This window comes from Gavia stellata, unplaced genomic scaffold, assembly GCF_030936135.1.
Source record: "Gavia stellata isolate bGavSte3 unplaced genomic scaffold, bGavSte3.hap2 HAP2_SCAFFOLD_95, whole genome shotgun sequence".
Lineage (NCBI taxonomy): Eukaryota > Metazoa > Chordata > Aves > Gaviiformes > Gaviidae > Gavia > Gavia stellata.
In genome coordinates this window covers 231,382-244,559 of record NW_026776961.1, presented here as the reverse complement: position 1 = coordinate 244,559, position 13,178 = coordinate 231,382, and positions in this window count along the sequence as shown.

The window sequence follows — 13,178 nt, the reverse complement described above, 5'->3', positions numbered from 1 at the left end:
CCCCGCCGTCCCGCCTCTGCTCCCGGGCAGCGCTCAGGCCCCGGGAGCGGACCAGCCCCCTCCGCCCCTTCCCGGCAGAGAACCCGCCGGACGGGCCCGCCGGGCCCCGCGCACCGCCCGGCTGCGGCGGTGGGAGCCCCGGCAGGGATGCGCGGCCGCGCCCGCCCCCCGCCCCGGCTCCGACCCCGTCCCCCACCCCGGCTCCGTCACCGCTCCGTCCCATCTCCGTCCCCACGCCCCATCCCAGTCCCCCCGCCCCGGCTCCGTCCCCGCTCCGTTCCCCGCCCGCGGCCCCGTTATTCCAAACTGCTGCGAAAGGAGGAAAATCAAATGCACACGCCGGTGCGCGCGCGCTGCCCACCCGGGACGTGGGGGGTCGCCGGCGGGACGCCCCCCACCCCGCTCCCCGCAGCGGGGCTCGGCGGCGGCACCGTCTCCCGGGGGAGATGCTCCGCGTCCCGGGGCTGGAGCCAGCCGGGCGTCCCCGGCCAGGGCCCCCTCGCTCCGGGAGCTCCTGCGGGGGGGCGCGTTTGGGGTCGGCAGCCGGGGGCCTCTTCCACCCGCTTCGGTGCCGCCGCACGGGTGGGCGTGGGGCAGCAGCCCCGGGACAGCCGCTGCGGACCCCTCTGTCCCGGGAGGGGAGGGGAGGGGCGGGGAGGGGCGGGCCGGGACCGCCGCGCCTCTGCCCTGCGCCCGCCGGGGTCTCTCGGTCCCGCCGGCTGCCGCCCAGCGAGGGGGGTTCGGCGGAGCTCGGCAGGGGTGTCCCGGGACCCGCCCGAGGAGAGCTCCTGCGTGGGCAGCGCCCGGGCCGGTTCGCCTGGGCGGGGGCTGCGGCACCGGCACCGGGCCCGGCCCAGACCCGCCCCGCCGAGTCCCGCCGGGTCCCGCCGGGTCCCGCCGGGTCCCGCCGGGTTCAGCCGAGCCGGGCCGAGCCCCCCCGGCCCGTCGGGGCGCAGCGGCAGGGGCGGGCGCGGCGGGACGCTGGCGGGGGCCGGGGAGCGCCCCGGGGGTCCCCGTGTCCCGGGCGGCGACGAGGACACCGAGGCCAAGGGGCCGTCCCGGCGCTCCCCGGAGGCGCACGGTGCCGGCCGGGACGAAGCCCGCGCCGGCCCTCGGCCGCACGTGCGGCAGACTGCGCCCGGTGCTCGGCGCTGCCGGCTGGCCCGGCCCCGCCGCCGCGCTCGGTAGCCAGCCGGGCTCGGTAGCCAGCCGCGCCCGGGCTCGCCCCGCTCCCGGGGGCGCGCCCCGCTCGGGAAGCCCGGCCCGGGCCGGCCCCGGGAGGGGACCGGCTCGGGAGCGTTTTCCTGCTGCCGCCGCTCCCGCCCGTCCCCCGCGCAGGTCTCCGCCGGGCTCTGCCCGACGGGACGGGACCCCTCGGGCTCCGTGTGCGCAGCCCTGCCCCGCACGCTGGGGACGGGCAGCAGCGCCATCCCGCTGCAGCTGCCGCGGGGACAGAGCCGCGGGGGAGAAGAGGCGGGCGGGGGCGCGGGTGGGGGCCGCGGGAGGCGGCGGGGCCGGGCGGGCTGCGGGTGCGGTCCCGGTCCCTACACCGGGGCTCTTCGCCCGCTGTGCACAACGCCCGTCAGCACCGGGGGCCGAGACCTCGGTCCGTATCGCCGCTCTGCAGAGCGGGGTGCCGGGCACTGCCCATCAGCCAGCGCACCCCTGGGACACACGCGGGGTCCTTCGTACGGAACAGCGACAAGGACAGAATCACGTCGCAGTCACGGACTGGTCGCTCACACCAAAGTCCGTCTGCGCCTGTCTTCGTTTTAATGTCACTCGTGACACTGAGGTGGACCTGTACTTGCACCTAAAATCTCCTCCGAGGGGGGCATCTTTTACTATTAAAATCACTAACTGAGGTTAGTTTAGGATACGGGTCTTGATGACATCCCAGACTCCTTCTCCACAACAACTCCCACGTCCCCACACGCCATCGCACACACTCAGTCGGTTGTTGCTGTTACAGGACATGTTGAAAAACAAGGGTTAAAAGTAAGTGAGAAGAATGTAAAGAAGATACTTCATAACAATTGCGCCTGGTACTTAGACATATTAGAGATAAAGACTGTCTTCACTAACTCTCTGCTAACTAGCAATAACGATTAGCACAAGGACGAATAGAATGGACTGCCAAAATAGTGCCCTACAGTTAACTTGCCTAATTATAGCCTCATTATAATACTAAGGCACACACCTCCTAGCTAGAAAAGCCCCAACCCAATTAAGCCCCCTACTCTCTGAGCATGCGTGGTGAATTAAAAGAGAACTGTAACTTTAAGATGAAGTAAGAAAAGTATTAACCAAGAGTTAATTAAGGGGTAGCACCAGGAGGCGTAACTAACTTTGTTAACTGTTTTAAATACCTGTCATGATTTTAACCCGGTGTGCATGTTGGGAGGAGAAATCCCCTTGCACCCGGGACCGCAATAAACCAATGTCGGCTTTATACCTCTGTGTGAGTTGTGCAGTTCGTTTCCGCGTGTCAATTTTGGCACCCCAGGTGGGACCCTCTCTGCCCGGCTGCGGGACCGGCTGAGAGGGGGACATCCTCGGCGCGCCCCGAGATTTCTCGGAGGACCTCCTTCGCTCGCCCGGTCACTGCAGGGACAGACAAGGACCATCAGCGGACCCGGTGTGTTAAGGGAGGGGAACCTGTAAGTCGTGAGGAGACGTCCTACGGGAGGTAGAGAGCGTTGTGCTCGCCCCGGGTGGGATTCGAATCCAGCAGTGAGGGCGCGGGAACCCCTGGATAGGGAAGTAGGCAGGGGGGTGCTCTTCGCTGAAATTGCAGGAGTGAAGGATACCTACGCGAACGCGGGAATCCCTGATTAAGGGAAGTACGCGGGGGTGCTGTCGTTTGTACCAACTATTATAACCCATGGGAACTGAAATTCGTATTATTGTGGCTATAATTGACATTTTATGATAGTCATTACAATCTATATACTTAGGAAGTTTTGTGCCCGGTACCGTGTATTCTGTGAAAAGTGCTTCATTATACAATTAATGTTGTTGTAAGTTGGGTGAGTGTTTGAGTGAGTGAGGCGCAGTCGGACTGCGGGGCGAGTGCGGAGTCCTGATCCGCGGTTCCGCGTTCTCCGCGAGGAGAGCGGCCGGAGACGGACGAAGCGTATGACGGACTGTGTTAATCGAACCGATTGTTATCCCTTATTGTCCTATACACAGATATCAGGATTTTTCATGCAACCCAATATATGTTTTTGAATGTTTTGGTTGTAAATAGGACGTTTGAGTATGGTTTGGGGACAAGATCATTTCTGGAGTAGTGAGTGTCAAGGAAATGGAATAAGACTGAGGGCTCAGGCCAGCTTAGGCAGGTGCTTTGTGGAAATGTAAAAGGTATAAGGAATCAGTAGGAATGTCTCTGGTATGTGTGTGTGGGGGGGAATGTAGATGTAGTGATGGGTTTATTTGGCGTGGAGCAAGGACGAGTGCCTGTCTGATTTGCCATTGGTGTTGCTTGTTTGCTCGTGTTAAGTGTTTGGGGTGTCATAAGTACATTTTTTCCTTTTCGATAATTGTCTTGAATTTCGGTGCATTCGCTGTGGGGCGAGTACGCCTTCGCATCTTTTGCCCTGGATAGGGTAGTAGTGTTGTCAGTTCAATAGGTTGTGTTCTTAGGCTGAGAAATAAGCCCCTGCGGGCAGGGTGTTCATTATGGGAGGTAAACAAAGGGGCGGAATATTGATGAGGAGCGCTCTAGGCTGTATTTTAGCTCACTGGGAGGAGATAGGAGAGCTGCCAGGAGGAAGCGTGAGCAGAAAGACTTTAATAAAATATTGTCATCAATGGTGGCCTTTGTATAAATTGGATGATGAGGAGAAATGGTCCTTCGATGGAACATTGAATTATACCTTGTTGCAATTGATGTTGTTTTTGAGGGGGAGCCGGTGCCGTGTTTCCCGGATGGGGGGGAAGCAGGGAAACGTCCCCACGGCCTCCCCCGGCTGGGGAGGGAGCTGGAGCCCAAAAAAACCGCTGTGACGAGGCCCGAGCGCGGTGCTGCGTGGTGTGTGCCCCAACCAGCGCCCAAGGGGGCCCCTCCCGCCTCAACGGTGCTTCTCGGAGGCAGCAGCCCCGCTGCTCAGAATGACAGAGAAAGGGCAGACCCCGTCCTTGATTTTATTTTCTCAAGATGAAACCTATCAACCAAGCTTTAACACCTACGGATGATGATTTTGTAACGGTAAAGGAGCTACCGGCCAAAGTGAAAAGGGGTATTTTTTAAAAACCTCTTAAATTTAGATTGGGAAAACAATTGGGAATACACAAATTCTTATCTGTGCCTAACTCACCAAAACCTCTGTTGGGACGAGACTTATTGGAACAACTAAAAGCGGAAATAAAATTTGAGAAATGAATTAATTAAGGAATTAATTATAAATGCATTAGATGCGGCTCAAACTAATGTTTCTACAGCACTCAGTTGTATTCAAGCTCAGTTATGGATACAGACAATAGGAGCTGCAATCATTAGGGAAGGTGAAGACGGAATCCTACCAAAAGAAAGCCGAAAGGTGATTTGGAATAACGCAACGGAATTTGAAAGGAGATTCCAATCGTGGTGGCATTTGGTTAATTTTACCTTTGACCCTACTAACAACACAGCTACAGCTTTTGTACGAACAATATATAAAGCTTTAGTGTATAACATATACCCGATTGTTGCACTAGGATTAAACTACCATGGAACTGTACTTTATCCCCCAGAACATAGGGTATGGGCTATGAAAAACAGGAATAAGTGGCAAACTATTGATGTCGAGGCCTGTGTCGTACAAGACCAGCAAGGATTTCTTTGGAAACACCATCAAAGGGCAAGATATTTGTCTTGACACTGACCAAAATGTTTGTCACTTTGAGGTGCATCCCAACGAGACCCTAAGAACCATCACAATTTACAGGGATATGGGATGTGTTTGTCTGAGATCTCAATGTGATCTTGTACAAGTAGATGATCAAATGGTGGACACGAGCAACCATTCAAATATTTGCATTTGCAACTTTGTTAGTCTTACAGGATGTGATTTTACCTACACGGCTCCTGTTACTACTTATCAATTGCTACAGTTTAATTATACATTGATTCAGGATATACAGCCCACCCCTACTGGAATGAATCTCACTCTAATAAGAAAACTATTGCATCATGAAAATTTAAAAAGGTTGTTAAAACAAGTTGAAGAAAGTGGAAGAAAGACTTTAATTACTGTCCATCATGATGCAGAGGAAATACACCAAGCAGTGGAACGAGTGAAGTCAGAGGGAGAGCACCATTGGTGGGATGTGTTTAGGGGGTATTCCCCGTCAGCTACCAAAATCTTAAACATAATGACCCACCCGATATTGGTGTTACTAATAGCTACGACAACATTAACAACAGTAAATCTTATCCTTTGGTGTAAACGCAAGGAACTTATTGGGCAAGTGTGGACACTAAAAATAATAATGAAACATAACGAACCACTTTTAAAAGCCAAAGAATTTGCTTAGGGGACAGAAAAGGGGAGAATGTTACAGGACATCTTGAAAAATAAGTGTTAAAAGCAACTCAGAAGAATTAGAAGAATGTAAAGAAGATACTTCATAACAATTGCTCCTGGCACTTAGACATATTAGAGATAAAGACTGTCTTCACTGACTCTCTGCTAACTAGCAATAACGATTAACACAAGGACGAATCGTAGAAAAATAAAATGAACTGCCAAAATAGTGCCCTAGAGTTAACTCGTCTCATTATAATCTCATTCTAATGCTAAGGAACACACCTCCTAGCTAGAAAAGCCCCAACCCAGTTAAGCCCCCTACTCTCTGGGCATGCGTGGTGAATTAAAAGAGAACTGTACCTTTAAGATGAAGTAAGAAAAGTATTAACCAAGAGTTAATTAAGGGGTAGCACCAGGAGGCGTAACTAACTTTGGTAACTGTTTTAAATACCTGTCATGATTGTAACCAGGTGTGCATGCCAAGAGGAGAAATCCCCCATGCACCCAGCTGCAATAAACCAGTGTCGGCTTTCTAAACTATCATTTGGTTTGGAGAGTTTTCTTCGTTACAATTTTCGGTAACAGCTTTAGTAGGGAAAAAAGATCATCTAGTTAAACTGCTGTCCTCTTCAAGTAAGAGAAATCGACATCAATTGCAGCTACACGGGGTTTCTTTGTTCACCTTTTTTATTTTCCTCACAGGAGAAAGGTATTATAGATGGGAAGAGTGCTGGGTGGAAAGGGCCCCTCTCTCCCATGGACCAAGGTCCACCCCCCAGGACACATTTCAGGGCTGCACCACCCTCCTGGGGAACAAGTTCTCCCCAAGGCCCAGCCAGAGCCCACCCAAGCTGCAAGTCTGGTTTTGCCCCTTCTTTTACACAGGCTGCCACAACCCAGAGGAGTCCGGCTCCACTGGCCTTGCAACGGCCCTTAAGTAGCTGTAAACTACTCTCAGGTCACTCCTGGGACTCCACAAGCCCAGACACCTCAACCTCTTACCTTTACTTCTCCTCAGTAAAAGGCATTGATTTGGAAAATACTCAGGGGAACAGTGCCCAGAAATTAACAACAGCCCTTGTATTTCCACTTGTTCAAGGTAAATGCAGGTTAAGGGGGGTTTTTTTGAGAAAATACAGAAAAAGCTCCCATCAGTTTGTTAGTCTAAAACATACAACACACCATTGAAATGACAAATTACACATCTCCCTTCACCTTTGCTAAATTCTTTTAAAACACAGAAACTTCAGCATACTTGCGAAGGAAGTATTTTGGCAACCGCTCCACTACAACCACAAGAAACTCTCAAACTGAAGCTAAGCTGCTCACTCGCAACAGGCTTCTCCCCGCTGCTTTTGGAAGGGACTTTGAAGGAAGCCTTGCTTTCAGTCCGGCAGTCCCGATCGCTCTTTCTCTCTGGTACCACACACCTCTCTTCAGCTTCCCCTTGACATTCCTCAGACACAGCCTCTGTCACTTGGTCTGCTTTCTGTCTTTCACTTGCAATATTTGTCTCGTCAGAGAGGAAGAGACAAAAGGGACAAAAGATCTCTTGTCTCTTCAGAGGCGATGGGCTTTCTTGAGAGACATCACCTTTTTTCCCCCTCACGCCCAGGAAGGTTTCTCCAGATAGAGAGAACATCCAGCCGATGCTTTGGCTCCTCAGTGACAAGGCTTTTACTCTCGTACAGCATTTTCCCTGGAAGAAAAAGCAGGTTCAGGTTAAGTAGCTCAGCCTCAGCATTTGATTTTCCTACGGACGGAGAACAGCTGTAACAGAGACTGTGTTCAGATTTCATCCACGTGTGAATCCGGGAACCACAGCAGCAGCAGACATCACAGGCACAGCCGAGCTCTCAGCACCCACCCACCCACCCCACCAGCAGAGACCCAGGCACCCCTCTCATTACCAGCTCTGCAGAACCAAGATTGAATCGTGCAGGGGCTGAATTCTGCACAAGAATTCAGCAGCTCTAGAAAACCAGACCAGTCATTCCCAGGGACGGAGGACCAGCCCACCATGCCATCCTCCCCAGAAAGCACTTGGTCCAGGATTGGAGCTGTGGGACACCTGCCAGGGTTGAAAGACAGACATGAACATGAACCACTTTAATTCAGCTCAGAATAAAAGCCACAAGTTTACAAAGGAAACATCTCCTTGCTGGTCATCAACCTGCCCTCAATCCTGCAAAGTCTCTGACACACGCCTGAACTTACACCCGTGGGGAGTCCTCTTGACCCAGCGACAGCATGAGAGGGACGAGGAATACAGAGGCCAATTCACTTAAAAACCTTAAAGCTGGTGAATTGGGGAGAGCTGGGACAAGGTATTTCTACTTCTTGTTTAGACTCATGGTTACATTTGATCCTCAAAGCTGAAGGCCATCTGTGATCTCCCAAATACAACACCAGCAGCACGCAGACATCAATCTGTCTTACCTGAAATTCTTATTCCGACACCGACAGAGGATGTGACCTGAGTAGCTGAGGTTTACAAGAAGTCTGTGCGCTCAACAGTGAAGTGACACAGGATATACGTCTGGATCCGCGTCGCCTCAAAGAAAATGACTCCCCGCTAAAAGGCACACAAGAGGTCCAGAACGGGACTTCAGTTTCAGGGGGGAGCGGGGTTTTTTTGGGGGGGGTGGTGTTACACAAAGACATACCTGTCCAGTGCCAGCAGAACACAAGCTGGCGAGATCTCCGTTTCAAACGTGTTTGAAGCCATTTTCAGCACTAAACAAGCATCGCAAACACACGTCGGTGAAGGATCCACAGCCGTCAGTAACTAAGCGAAGTAAATCAGACACGAATTTCATACCTGGGACGTGAACTGGGGCTCCTCCCCCCGCGCACCCCCCCCCGCGAGCAAACCCGAGGGGTGGCCCGAGGGAAGGAGGCAGGGCCCCCCTTCTCTCCAGCACCTCCAGCCGGGGCTTCTTCCGCAGCCGCCCCCCAGCCCCGCGTCTGCTCCGCCCGCCCCCCCCGCCCCGCTCCGTGCGGAGAAGACCTTTCCCCGACGCCGTTCCCCCCCGGGAAGAAGCGGAGCCGAACCCCCGCGGGAAGGCGTTCCGGGCGAGCGCTGCCCGCAGCCCCGCAGCCCCTCAGGCCCGCTCGCCCCGGGCAGGGCGGAGGGCAGCGCGGAGCTCAGCCCCCCGCGGGGGGCGAGGGGACGCGGCCCGCCCGAGCGGCTCATCTCCCTGCCCGCGGCAGGGGCGGCCCGGACGGCCCTGAGGGGTCCCTTCCGACCCGGGACCGGGCCCGGGCCAGGCCCGTGGGGCCCCGCGCGGGCGGCGGCACAGCCCACGCCGCGGCCGCGCCGGGGAGCGAAGCGAACGAGGCCGCGTTCCCCGCCGCTCCGGGCCGGGCCTGGCCGGAGAAGACCTTTCCCGGACGCCGTTCCCCCCCGGGAAGAAGCGGAGCCGAACCCCCGCGGGAAGGCGCCGGCCCCCCCCCCACCTCCGCCGAGCCGCGCCCGCCCCTCCCGCGCCGGGGAGGGCTCCGGCAGCGCCCCGCCGCCCTCAGCGCGGGCCGGGGGGCCCGGCGGGACCGGCCCTCCGCGGCGGGGCCCCTCCTCGGGGGCGGCTCTCCCCCCTCGTCGGGGCCGGCGGGAGTCGCTCGGCAGCGCCCGCGCCGTGCGGGAGGGCAGTCTGCGGACCCCCCCGCGAGCCCCCCCGGCCGCAGGCGATGGCGGGCAGGAACCGGCCCCTCGGCACCGCGCACCGGGCGCTGCAGCTCCGCGTCCTGCCCCGCTCCGGCGGGGGTGGGGGGGCAGGACGCTGCCGGGGTCCGGGGAGCGCCCCGGGGGTCCCCGTGTCCCGGGCGGCGACGAGGACACCGAGGCCAAGGGGCCGTCCCGGCGCTCCCCGGAGGCGCACGGTTTCGGCCGGGACGAAGTCCGCGCCGGCCCTCGGCCGCACCCGCGGCAGACTGCGCCCGGTGCTCGGCGCTGCCGGCCGGCCCGGCCCCGCCGTCAGGCTCGGTAGCCAGCCGGGCTCGGTAGCCAGCCGCGCCCGGGCTCGCCCCGCTCCCGGGGGCGCGCCCCGCTCGGGAAGCCCGGCCCGGGCCGGCCCCGGGAGGGGACCGGCTCGGGAGCGTGTTCATGCTGCCGCCGCTCCCGCCCGTCCCCCGCGCAGGTCTCCGCCGGGCTCTGCCCGACGGGACGGGACCCCTCGGGCTCCGTGTGCGCAGCCCTGCCCCGCACGCTGGGGACGGGCAGCAGCGCCATCCCGCTGCAGCTGCCGCGGGGACAGACCCGCGGGGGAGAAGGGGCGGGCGGGGGCGCGGGTGGGCGCCGCGGGAGGCGGCGGGGCCGGGCGGGCTGCGGGTGCGGTCCCGGTCCCTACACCGGGGCTCTTCGCCCGCTGTGCACAACGCCCGTCAGCACCGGGGGCCGAGACCTCGGTCCGTATCGCCGCTCTGCAGAGCGGGGTGCCGGGCACTGCCCATCAGCCAGCGCACCCCTGGGACACACGGGGGGTCCTTCGTACGGAACAGCGACAAAGACAGAATGACATCGCAGTCACGGACTGGTCGCTCACACCAAAGTCCGTCTGCGCCTGTCTTCATTTTAATGTCACTCGTGACACTGAGGTGGACCTGTACTTGCACCTAAAATCTCCTCCGAGGGGGGCATTGTTTACTATTAAAATCACTAACTGAGGTTAGTTTAGGATCCCAGTCTTGATGAAATCCCAGACTCCTTCTCCACAACTCCCACGTCCCCACACGCCATCGCACACACTCAGCAGGTTGTTGCCCACTCGAAGGCCCTCGCACAACACCGTTATCTTTGCCAGGACACGTATCCCAGCGACCAGGGTAAGTCTCTGTCCCCTACCTCAGGGAGACCTGAATTCCGTTGCTCTAATCTGGTTCCAGATACAGCAATTTCCCCCCTTTTGAGGCTTATGGATATGTTTTACAATTCCCACAAGTCTCAACCTCCTTAATTTCCATTGTCTTCTGTTCGATCTTGCCAACAAAGGGGTTAATTTCTTTTTGCACCATTAAAATATTATTTGAAGGCTTTTTCTGAGAGATGATTTCAGCCAATTAGAACCTAAAGGTGAGCATTGTATCATGCAACAGCTGATCAGCATCCTAAATACCAGGAGGAGGCCAGCTATAAACAGCTGCTTTAACCATCCAAAACTGGGCAACCAGGATGTCAGCCAAGAAAAATCCAAGCCTTCTCTCTCTTTGGTGTTTTCCGCTAATTCTTTCAACTGTTGGATCTTTTCTTCTGTGATCTGAGAATCGTCTGTCAAATTAAAACAACACATTCCTTTAAATTCCTCACATCCATGGGTATGTCTTAAAAGCAGAGAGTCCATAGCTGCTTGGTTTTCTGATGTGGCTTCTCTAATTTGTGTCATCTCTTCTCCCAAGGCAGCGAGCACCTGGGAAGGAAAGTTAGTGGTTTTGGCTAATTCACAAGCTAGTCTCTTTATACTGTGATAATTCATAGCTACCCCAACTCCAGGTGCAAGGATGGCAGCTGCCATGATTTCACTAGGGCTCCGTAATGTCAGTTGAGAGTTACAATCTGGAGACAGAGTAGAGACTTGTCTCTTCTGGCTAACAGTTTTCTTTTCATGTGAGCCTTCCTTTTTTTGGTAACATTGCTGTTAACCTTCCCATGGTCCTCCAGTGACGTTTGCAGGGATATAGGCATATGATCTCTTTCCACAGAGAAGAAACCATCCTACTGGCAATTTAGCATGGGCCCAAGCATAACTCACTGTCTCAGTTTTATTACGTTTCAGTGGGGACTCGAATCTTGAAAGATTTTCACATTTAGACCGTGGAGTGCAGTTCACAAACTGAACACAACTTTCAGCTGGAAACATGCCCTTAACTCTCACTCTTAGCTTACCTTTTTCCCTGATTTTAGTTGGTTTTCCCCAACTATACATGCTGCTGTATGTCATATTGATACTAAAAAATCTTAAAATGTTACAATTTTTCAAAAGCGTCGGAGGAGTAGGTACTCCTAACAGGCAGGAGGTGAAAACTTCCTCTACTGAGGTTCCACCGGCTAGACAGAAGGTGGTGGTATTTATTACTTTTCTTGCCAAGCTTTCCCAAACATTTCCAGATCTGTCCCATTTTGGGAAAAACACATTTGTACCTCCAACCTGGAAAAGAAACAAAACCAGATAGCTTTTCATTTTGCAACCCGATTACGCAATAGTACAGTTTTCAAGGGTCCCGCCGGAATGGCTCTCCACTTGTCTTCGGGTTCTGGCGGAGGAGCTGGTTCGACTCCCGTGTATTGGATCCAGGAGTTGATTCCTTCTACCTTCACAGCGCTCTAGGTGGTCAGTAGGGTTGTAGAGGGTCCTTTCCACTTCTCTCTCAGTGGCTCATCCTTCCAGGTGCGAATATAAACCAAGTCTCCAGGTTGAAAATTGTGTACTGGCGAATCCAGGGGCAAAGGAGCTCCCTGACTGAAGTACCTCTGTAAGGATGATAAAACACGCGAAAGGGACAGCGAATCATTTCTCAACATTCCTTCCCCTATAACATGCATTTGGTCACTTCGGTTACCTGTGCTTCTGACCGTATGGGGTTTTCCATTAATATTTCAAAAGGGCTTACTCCTTCCCTTGCTCGAGGGGTAATTGTAATTCTCATTAAAGCCATTGGTCAAACATCCACCCGCTTAAGCTGAGTTTCTTGACGTAGCAAGGGAAAGCTTCTGGCCACCCTGAAAACACGTCTGCTAACACTAACCTAAACAGGTTACTGTCTACTTGAAGGTTCTTGTACAGTACTATTGTCTTCACCAGGATGCAGATCCTAGTGACCAGGGTGAGTTTCCATCTCCGTCCTCAAGGATACCTGAATTCCGTTGCTATGATCTAGTGCCAGATACAGCACATGTAACTGTCACCTGAACGATTCCCACTTGCACAGTGATCAGTAGTGATTTTGCTTGAGCGATTTTTCACTGCGTAAGCAAACTCAAATGAATGCAACAATAATAAGAACTCCCAGCAGAGCAGTTGTCATCGCAAGAAAGTCTCCAGAAGTGCGCGTGTGCACACAGACACACACACACGCAAGGTCTATCAGTATTATTAAATTATTATTCTTCTCCCCTTCTCAAACACTTCCTCCGCTGTGTTGCCCCACACAATGATGTCATCAATGCACTGCAGGTGTTCGGGAGCTTCACCTTGCTCCAGTGCAGTCTGTATCCATCCATGACAAATGGCAGCCTTGGGGCAGTCGATTCCAGGTGTACTGGACACCCCTCCATGTGAAAGCAAATCGTGGCCTGCACTCTGCTGCCAGAGGGATCGAGAAAAATGTGTTGGCGCCCAGCCGGGATGCCGGCACTGAGGAGTTCTTCTACAGGCAATTAGGAGAAATCTCTGGATGGGCAGCCCGTGTCCGTATGGGGGATTTCAACTTCCTGGGCACCAGTGGGGAATACCGGTCGCCAGCGGCGTTCCTCAGGGCTCAGTCCTAGGGCCGGTGCTGTTCACTGTTTTGATCCATGGTCTGGATGCGGGAGGTGAACGCCCCGTTGGCAAGCTTGCTGACGCTCCCAAACTGGGCGGTGCTGTTGACTCTCTTGAGGGACAAGAGGCCTTGCAGGGGGATCTGGAGAGATGGGAGCATTGGGCAATTGTCAGCGGCACGATACTGAACAAG